This window comes from Pseudochaenichthys georgianus, chromosome 22 (assembly GCF_902827115.2).
Source record: "Pseudochaenichthys georgianus chromosome 22, fPseGeo1.2, whole genome shotgun sequence".
In the NCBI taxonomy this organism is placed as follows: Eukaryota; Metazoa; Chordata; class Actinopteri; order Perciformes; family Channichthyidae; genus Pseudochaenichthys; species Pseudochaenichthys georgianus.
Window position 1 is genome coordinate 6,985,707 of NC_047524.1, and position 8,275 is coordinate 6,993,981.

Below are 8,275 nucleotides of genomic sequence, written 5' to 3' on the forward strand. Positions count from 1 at the left end.
TTTATCTTATATGACTCAATGGTCATATATGATCAATGGTAGCTAACTGGCTAACTGGCAAACTGGCTAATGTTAGTTCCGTGAGTTGGTCAAAAACAACATATGGCTATGGCTGGATGTAGTTTAGTTCTTTGTTGGACTTAACTGGAATACAGATTGTGTAGAAATTCAGAAAATGTGAAAGCTAGGCAGCACAGGTATGTATTCGAACCACTAAATCTCTGAACTTATTTACACGTCTTTAAATTAAATAACTGAGGCAGACTTTTTCTTGTCAGTTTAGGCAATGTTTAATATGTATGCCGGCAGTAAGTGCAAAGGGTGTCTTCAAACAAGTTAGCTTGAGACATTCAAAAGTCAACAGGAGACCGTGTTTTCTACCAACTAATGGAGCTCACGTTAGCTTAAATGACAGCAGCATCTGCTAGCTAGCAGAAAATCACAAAGTAATGAGGCTCCTTTTTTTACCACAGTCTGAAAGTGATGACCAGTTGTTTCAATAATAAAATTAGACTTTTGAGTGCTTAATCTGCCACCTTTGTAAATATGCCACTCTTAACTTAATATATGCTGTGTGAGAATGGAAACACTTGACAGGCACAGGAACAACAACTAATGGGGCCAGGTTTTAGCTGTCAGTTGTGCTTTCTTTTTTATTTTTCACAAATTGCCCCTCAAGAGAAAACTAGACAACATGTTGGCTTAGCATGGCTGAGACAAATAACAAGCTAGCAGACCCTGTGACGGATAATGAAAGGACAAACAGGCCCTGCAGCAGAGATTCTGATAGAAAGATTGACGGCTCCAATAGAAAGGAAAGAAACCCGGGGGAAGGTTGGTGGGGTTATTTTTTCTTGAAAAAAGTATAGATACCCTCTGAACAATGTAGGTGGTAATATGATAGACAGCCAAAAAAGATCTACTGTGAATTACAAACACAATAAACTAAGGCATGCGATGGAATAGATACACGAAAAATAAAAAGGAACAGCAATATCTTTTGCAATTAACCAAAGTAGGTTATAATAAGTGTAAAAGCATTTATTTTTTAAAGAATCAGCAATGCAACACTGTGCATCACAGTATTTTCTGTCCGTTGTTACGGTTTGATTGGCATGGAAGGGGGGGAACTCTGAGCTGTCTGGGTCATCTGGAAATTGGACGGCTGACAGGCATGAATGGATCTAATTTCCATATGTAAATTTCAGTTGAATGCAAATTTCGTGCACATAATATGACTATGTATCAGCTGTATCAGCATCATTAATATGAGATATACAAGTATCAAGATCGTTTTTACGTATAGGGCTGCACATGGGTACACGGATATCGTAGTGAAATGGCTGGTATAATACTGTATGTGTCTGTGTGTAGGGGTATAAAACAACAGTTACCACAGTACACCTAGCCTTACCTCAAGCAACAAGAGATTATCAAAACATAATTGACATTACTTTAGATCAGGGGTGGGGAACCTTTTTCCTCTCAAGGGCCATTTCAATTTTTACAACATCTTTCGAGGGCCGTACAAATTAATGAACTCAACGTCTGCTTAAAAAACTAAAATCACAGCCCATTCATTTCGCCTTTCTTTCATGCTGTGCAAAGAAAAAGCAACCTCTTAATCCAGATATTTGACCATGACCTGCGCATGCATATGGTATATGGACACAAGATGTGTGCAAATGTATTTAGTTTCATATCCATGTGGACATGATTTAAGTGTGGGGGGTGGGGGGATCTAACCTCCCCCCTTCACCTCTTTCTTTCAGAATGAAGTGAAAAGTATGAAAAGAGGTGAAAATCACTACAAGTCCGGTCATAGGCACAGCCCCACCTAGTGTCAGCAGAAAGTATTAAAAATAATGATTACAAAAAAATGCAAAAAATAAATTAAAAAATATATGAAATATATTTTAAGATCATGTTTAATCATCTGATTTGTCTGTACATTGCTGTTTTAGTCTGTGTTCTTCTAATTAGTGTCTACAGTGTGTGCCTATTGAGCTGTTTAGAGCCATGTGGGACAAAACCCGATCATGCCCCTCCCTCTCACTGTCTAAGTCAGGGGTCGGCACCCGCGGCCCACGGGCCGCATGCGGCCCTTTAAGCCCTCTTCTCTGGCTCCCTTGAGCTTAGACAAAAATAAGAAGGAAATAAAATAAAAGTATTTGTAGGACTATTTATATTTTGTTGCATGGTTGAAAATGTTTCGTATCTTGTATTTTGAGGTGATACTGTGACACATAAATAAAAAACAAAACGGTTTTAATTAGGTCAACTAAAATATGCGTCACATCCTGCTACGGTCCCGCGCGAGCGCCTTTTCTTGGAGGCGAATAACCTGACCCCCGGCTCGATGAGCGAACTATGGATAAATCAAAGAAAAGTACCGGAGGAACACAGGATTTAATTCTGCGTGGACAGAGTTGTATGCTTTCACAGCAAACGATGCTGGTTTACCGGTATGTTTGATATGTAGAGAGAAGTTGTCAATGGTGGTGCAGCCTTTACGTATCGAGGAACAACAAGGGAGAGGAAGACAGCTGACGATCGTCAGTCATAATTCAATGGGGTATGTAATTTATTTCAGAAAACACTTTTTGTTATATTCCATGGAATGCTCTTAACGTCCCAATAGCAATGAATATATTGAATGCTTTGACAATAAATACATACAAAAATGAATCTCTGGAAGCCGTAGCGCTGTAAAAAGCACGACCAATCATCTGAGCCGGCCCTGCTAAAATAACTGGATGGCCTACCTGCCTGTCAGCCTTCCATCTGTGCACAAACTTATATCTTGCCCTAATTGGTCAGGTGCGCATTCGTGTGTGTTGGAGGAGGGACTCTGTAAGAAAGTCTGAAGGAAGAGGCATATTTTTTCCGGTTGTGTATTTTCAAATTCTAGCGCACTCGAGCTGGTTTCTCCATTCTTACCTTTAACTCTTTTTAGGGTGCAGATATATGTTTTATTTATTTCAAAGTGCGCCCATTTAATAATATTTTTTTCCCCTTCAAATGTGCAGAGGACTCCCCAAGTGCTGTGTTTAATTTATTTTAAAGTAGGCCTGTGTATTATTTTTAATTCTCCTTAGAAAAGTTATTTGTTTCTTATTAGAGGTTAACAGTTTTATATCATGTAATAAATAGCCTAATAAATGCAAAAAAACTGTAGTTTTTGTCTGATATAACAATAAAAAACTATGAAATATGTTTTGCGGCTCCAGACAAAAAAGTGTTGGGGGAAAAGGAGCGAAATGGCTCTTTTGGTCAAAAAGGTTGCAGACCCCTTGTCTAAGTCAATGGTGACTGTAAAAACTACACTGCGCATGCTCAGAATATTTTCCTATTTAATGTGTGTGGCAAAAAATAATGACCATAGGGGCATAGTGCTGCCATCCCCGTCATCTCACATAATTCAGAGCTGATTGGCTGTAAGTACGTGTGCCGCGAAAAGTGTGGTGTGTGAAGAGGAGACGAGAGAGCTGCAGTGAGGCGTCCTAAAACCCGGAAGTAAGCTGCGCATGGCTTCCCTCGACAAAAAAGCAATGAGATTTCTCCATAGGATTTTAGAAAATAGCTCCAAATAAGATCTGTGGGAAACAAACCTGTTAGATAAATGCACGTTTTGTTCAGCCGGATAATATCCACATGTCTACCCTATTTTTATAATTTTCGAATCATAAATCTATTGATTAGATTAGATTTATGATAGACTTTTGAAACTACAAGAACATAAGGAGGACTTTTACAAAAAAGTAAGAGATTTTTGTCCAGAGGGATAGGCAAATGGACTTAATCTTCAAGTCAAGGTAAGACTGCAATTTTATTGAAAATGGGATCTTACTAAGAGAGAACAATTCAATATTTAAATGATGAAATTACATTTTTTGGGTATCCTTTTGTTGAACTGTCTGTTTAAAATTTATTGAAGCATCAGACAAAAAAAGCTTTTGAAAATAATATTATATTTTGATTTAGGTCAAAATATAATATTTGTAAGTGCCAGTGCCTCACCAACCAGTGCCTCACCAGCCATGAACCTCACTGCAGAAGCTTATAGACATTTTTTGTGCCCCACCACTTCTGTACATATAAAAACGCCACTGCACACACCCAATTACAATTGCATGTTCAATTCACTACCCTGGAAGTTAATAAAGTTGTTAAAGTTGGAACAGCCTGTGGACAGACAGCCGTTCTTCCTTGCATGTCAGTCGCCAACACCTTCTTGACCGGCACTTGCTTTTGATCAAAGTCAATGCGGAAAACCTGCACTCACACAGGTAGGTGGAGGCAGGGGCGCCGCCAGGGATTTTGGGCCCCATGAAAATATATCACATTGGGCCCCACCACCAGGCATAGGCCACGCAAACCAAGCACAATTGCTGTAACCACACCTCCAGAACCCAATCGACTCATTTATGCTTTAAATAACTCTACCTGTACAGGCTTGCATCTATCTTGTAGTCCAATACTAACTGCACTATATTTACTGACACTGAGCTGTGAAAATATAACACTGTGCAGACTGCAAATTCTACTGCAACATTCTGCTGCAGTATAATTCACTATTTGATATAACACTAACATTCCTGACAATAGACCTCAATAGTTATCTTTTATGGTGTACATGCCTTTTTAATAACATTTTTGAATGGAACATTCATAAATCAAAATAAGTATAACTTAAATATACATGACTTCTTAAATTAAAATAAAGTGAACATTAACACCAATATTATCATTTATAACATATAACATAAGCAGCAGATTTTCTAATTAAATATACATACCAACTACAAAATAAGCGGGTATTAAAGTGTAAATGGACAACAAAACGGAAATGGAAATGAAAAGGCCTGATGGTGGTGCTAAATCAGAGCAAAACTCTCTTGTCTTTCTCTCCTTTCTTTTCTTTTTTGAAAGCCTGACTTTTTTGTTAGTCGTTGAGACATCATACACACGTAAGTACTCGCATCCCTGCCTCACATGCTCTCACTCTGCTAGAAAATGCGGTGCCGCACAGCGTTTGGAGACAGGACCAAACCATTACATGTAAATAGAGGGGGGTGTTCGATGCTTTGGATAATTAACTTTTCGAACAAAAAAAGTGAAATGAATCGTAAGTTTAGTGAGTACATTATCAATAATTTTATATTAATGTTAATTATTGATGATTGATGAAAAGTTACTTAAACATTTTTTCTTAATGTTCTACCATTTTTGGGGCCCCTGTCAGTCACGGGCCCTTAGAATCGTCCTAACTTTTCACCCCCTTACGGCGCCCCTGGGTGGAGGTGAAGGGAATTAGCACTTACAGCCTTTTTGGCGAGGTGGGGGAAATCGGTCTCCACAGACAGCCAAAAGTGAGCAAGTGTCACTTTACTCATCTTTTTCTCGTTCTTTTTTTTCTCACGCTGCGCCTCCCCTGAAGCTCTCTGGCGGCTCCCAGGGGAGGCGCACCTCACACTTTGAAAACCGCTGGTCTATGGCAAAAGAATTGCAGTATATGTTCAAGAAACATGCAGATGATACAAGAAAAATATTACTGATACATAAAGGATTATACACTATTATTAGTGTAAGACGGTCTGGTAAAGGGACGTTTAAATGTTCAAATTGAGAAATAGATATTCACAGATGTCTCTTTAATTGAAAAAATCTTCTATAGCACATCACGTGACGCAGTTGGAAGTAGCTGACTCCTAAAGGTAACGTTAGCTTTAATATCTAGCTAGCTGAAACGGTTCAAATATGCAAGCCACAACTATTATTGTCATTTTTTTCTTTTCTTTACATACTGTATATTGAGCACATACCTAAAACCAAAAATAACTAATTGACCAAGAATACAGGATTCTTAAGAAAAACTCTTTGTTGTAGTTTAGCACAACACAAGACATTCAAACCCTGTTTTATATTGAGCTAAAAGGTTCTGCCATTGCAAGGTTGCTTGTGTGGAAGCACAATGCTTATTAATGGGAAACCTGGCATCTGAATGAAAAGAACCCACATCTTATTTAGGTTTGATGCTAACATATTGTTTACTTGCTCCTTTTTCTCCACACCATACAACACAACATACATTATGAAATAATCTTTGTTAAATGTCTTTAGCTTGACTAAAAGGGTTTCATATCCATGCAGTATCATTGAACATTCAACATGGTCTAAGCTCAATGACATCTGGACTGACACACTCACCATTCACATGCCACAGCTTTCCTTTCATTATGCAACACTAATCTGAATGAAGCCATTGTGTGGTGGAGATGCTCTTGAGTTTAGCAGCGTGGTAGAAATCCCTGGACTGTTAGGGTTAAAACCATCATTAACTAAAAGGAGGAAGAAGATGGTAAAAGATACAAACTCAGATCTCTTTCTTACATAACAATAGAAACGAAAGGGAAAACATTAAGTGGTCAAATATTCCTGCCTTCTACTCAATTTGAGTGATACAAATGTTCTTATGATTTATGGTAGCCTTTTCAAACGTGAGGTTAACGTTGAAATATAACAATAAGCAACAACATTTGCTTTAGTGAAAAGATGATGGTTTACTTGTTTACATTTAGTTATGTACATTATGGACCTAAATTAAGTTGTTGACTTTTGGTTTCACACAGGACAGAGATAATGATCTTCTGGTTGGTTTAACCACTCCATCACAACCTACACAATACAATACTGTATGTGTTTCCGAAATAAATCTGAGAGAAAATGTAATTAATGGAAACTAATAATGCAGTTTTGGTTTACATTGTTGGAAACATTCATTTGAAACAAGAGATACCGGTAGATTTGCTTATTTAAATATTTCAACAGTATGCATGGGTTACCATTAAAGTTAGACATTTGTGGACTCCAGAGGATGATATAGATTTTTTGTGAAATGCCTCAACAATTGTTGGATGGATTGACATGACTGACATTTCCCAAAGTGGCAACATTTGGTTAAAGTTCAAAATGTATGCAATTAAAGGAAAATACAGCTTCACAGAGATGCTGCATGGACATTTTACATTAGAAAAATAGTATTGCATATTTAAAACAAAATAAATGTCATTGTGTTTTATTTTTTAGTGCTGTTTTTGATACAGTTTTGATTTATTAAATACTCGGTATATATACAGTATTGACAACATTTTGGGTTTAGAGGAAGAATAGGTTGAAGAAGAAAAGGCCTGATGGATGATTGAATGGACAAAACAGGATGTGATGAGTTGTGTTAAGCTGTTGTTGACACTATGCTGTAGATAGCAGCTCAGTAACCCTTTCATTTTCGTAATAGATAGTCATAATCCTCTCACTGTATGTTGCGCACGCACACACGCACACACACACACACACACACACACACACACACACACACACACACACACACACACACACACACACACACACACACACACACACACACACACACACACACACACACACACACACACACACACACACACACACACACACACACACACCATAAGATGGAGCAGTTGGTCACAATGCCATTCATCTGGACCGGAAACACACATTGCTGATCTACTCCGGCCGTGAAGCTGCAGCAGATGTCTGACCGGCTGTTTTGGACTGAATCTGAATTCACGGCAAAATGTTTATATCTACATACTAAAAAACATCATTACATTTATATTTCCTGCTATAAAAAGGAATTGTTTAGGTCAGGGCTTTCACAACTGCAAAATAAAAAATTCTGAATCATCACCAGTTACAAATATATCACATAGCTCCCTCCAGTGGACATAATCACCACAACATTCTTTTATTTAATTTAATTACAACTTTCACACACTTTGACATGGTCTGGCAAAGTGCAGGTAAAAAGGAGTGAGGAATTATCTAAAACTATGGGTTTGTTTTACGTTTGCATGGAATCTACATATAATAGAAAAATGGGAGTGAAGGAGAAATAAATACAACCATCTTGTTAAGTAACAGTCAGGTTTATTTTTCTTATTTTTGCTCTCTTCTTTGGATACTAAAATTAACTTCCAATTAGTTAATTACAAATTAAAGGTACTTGTATACATGAGTATTATATGATTATTATGATTATATGATTATATTATATGATATTAATATTGATATGTCATGCTGTTTACTCAACTACATTCATTTAACATACTCACTTAAAATAAGCTTATAATATATACCACACCACATTGTTAAAGATTAAACCAGTTGTTCTAAACACTTTTGGCTTTTGTCCCCTTACAAAAAATCAATGTCTATCTGAGGCCCCATGTTGGGT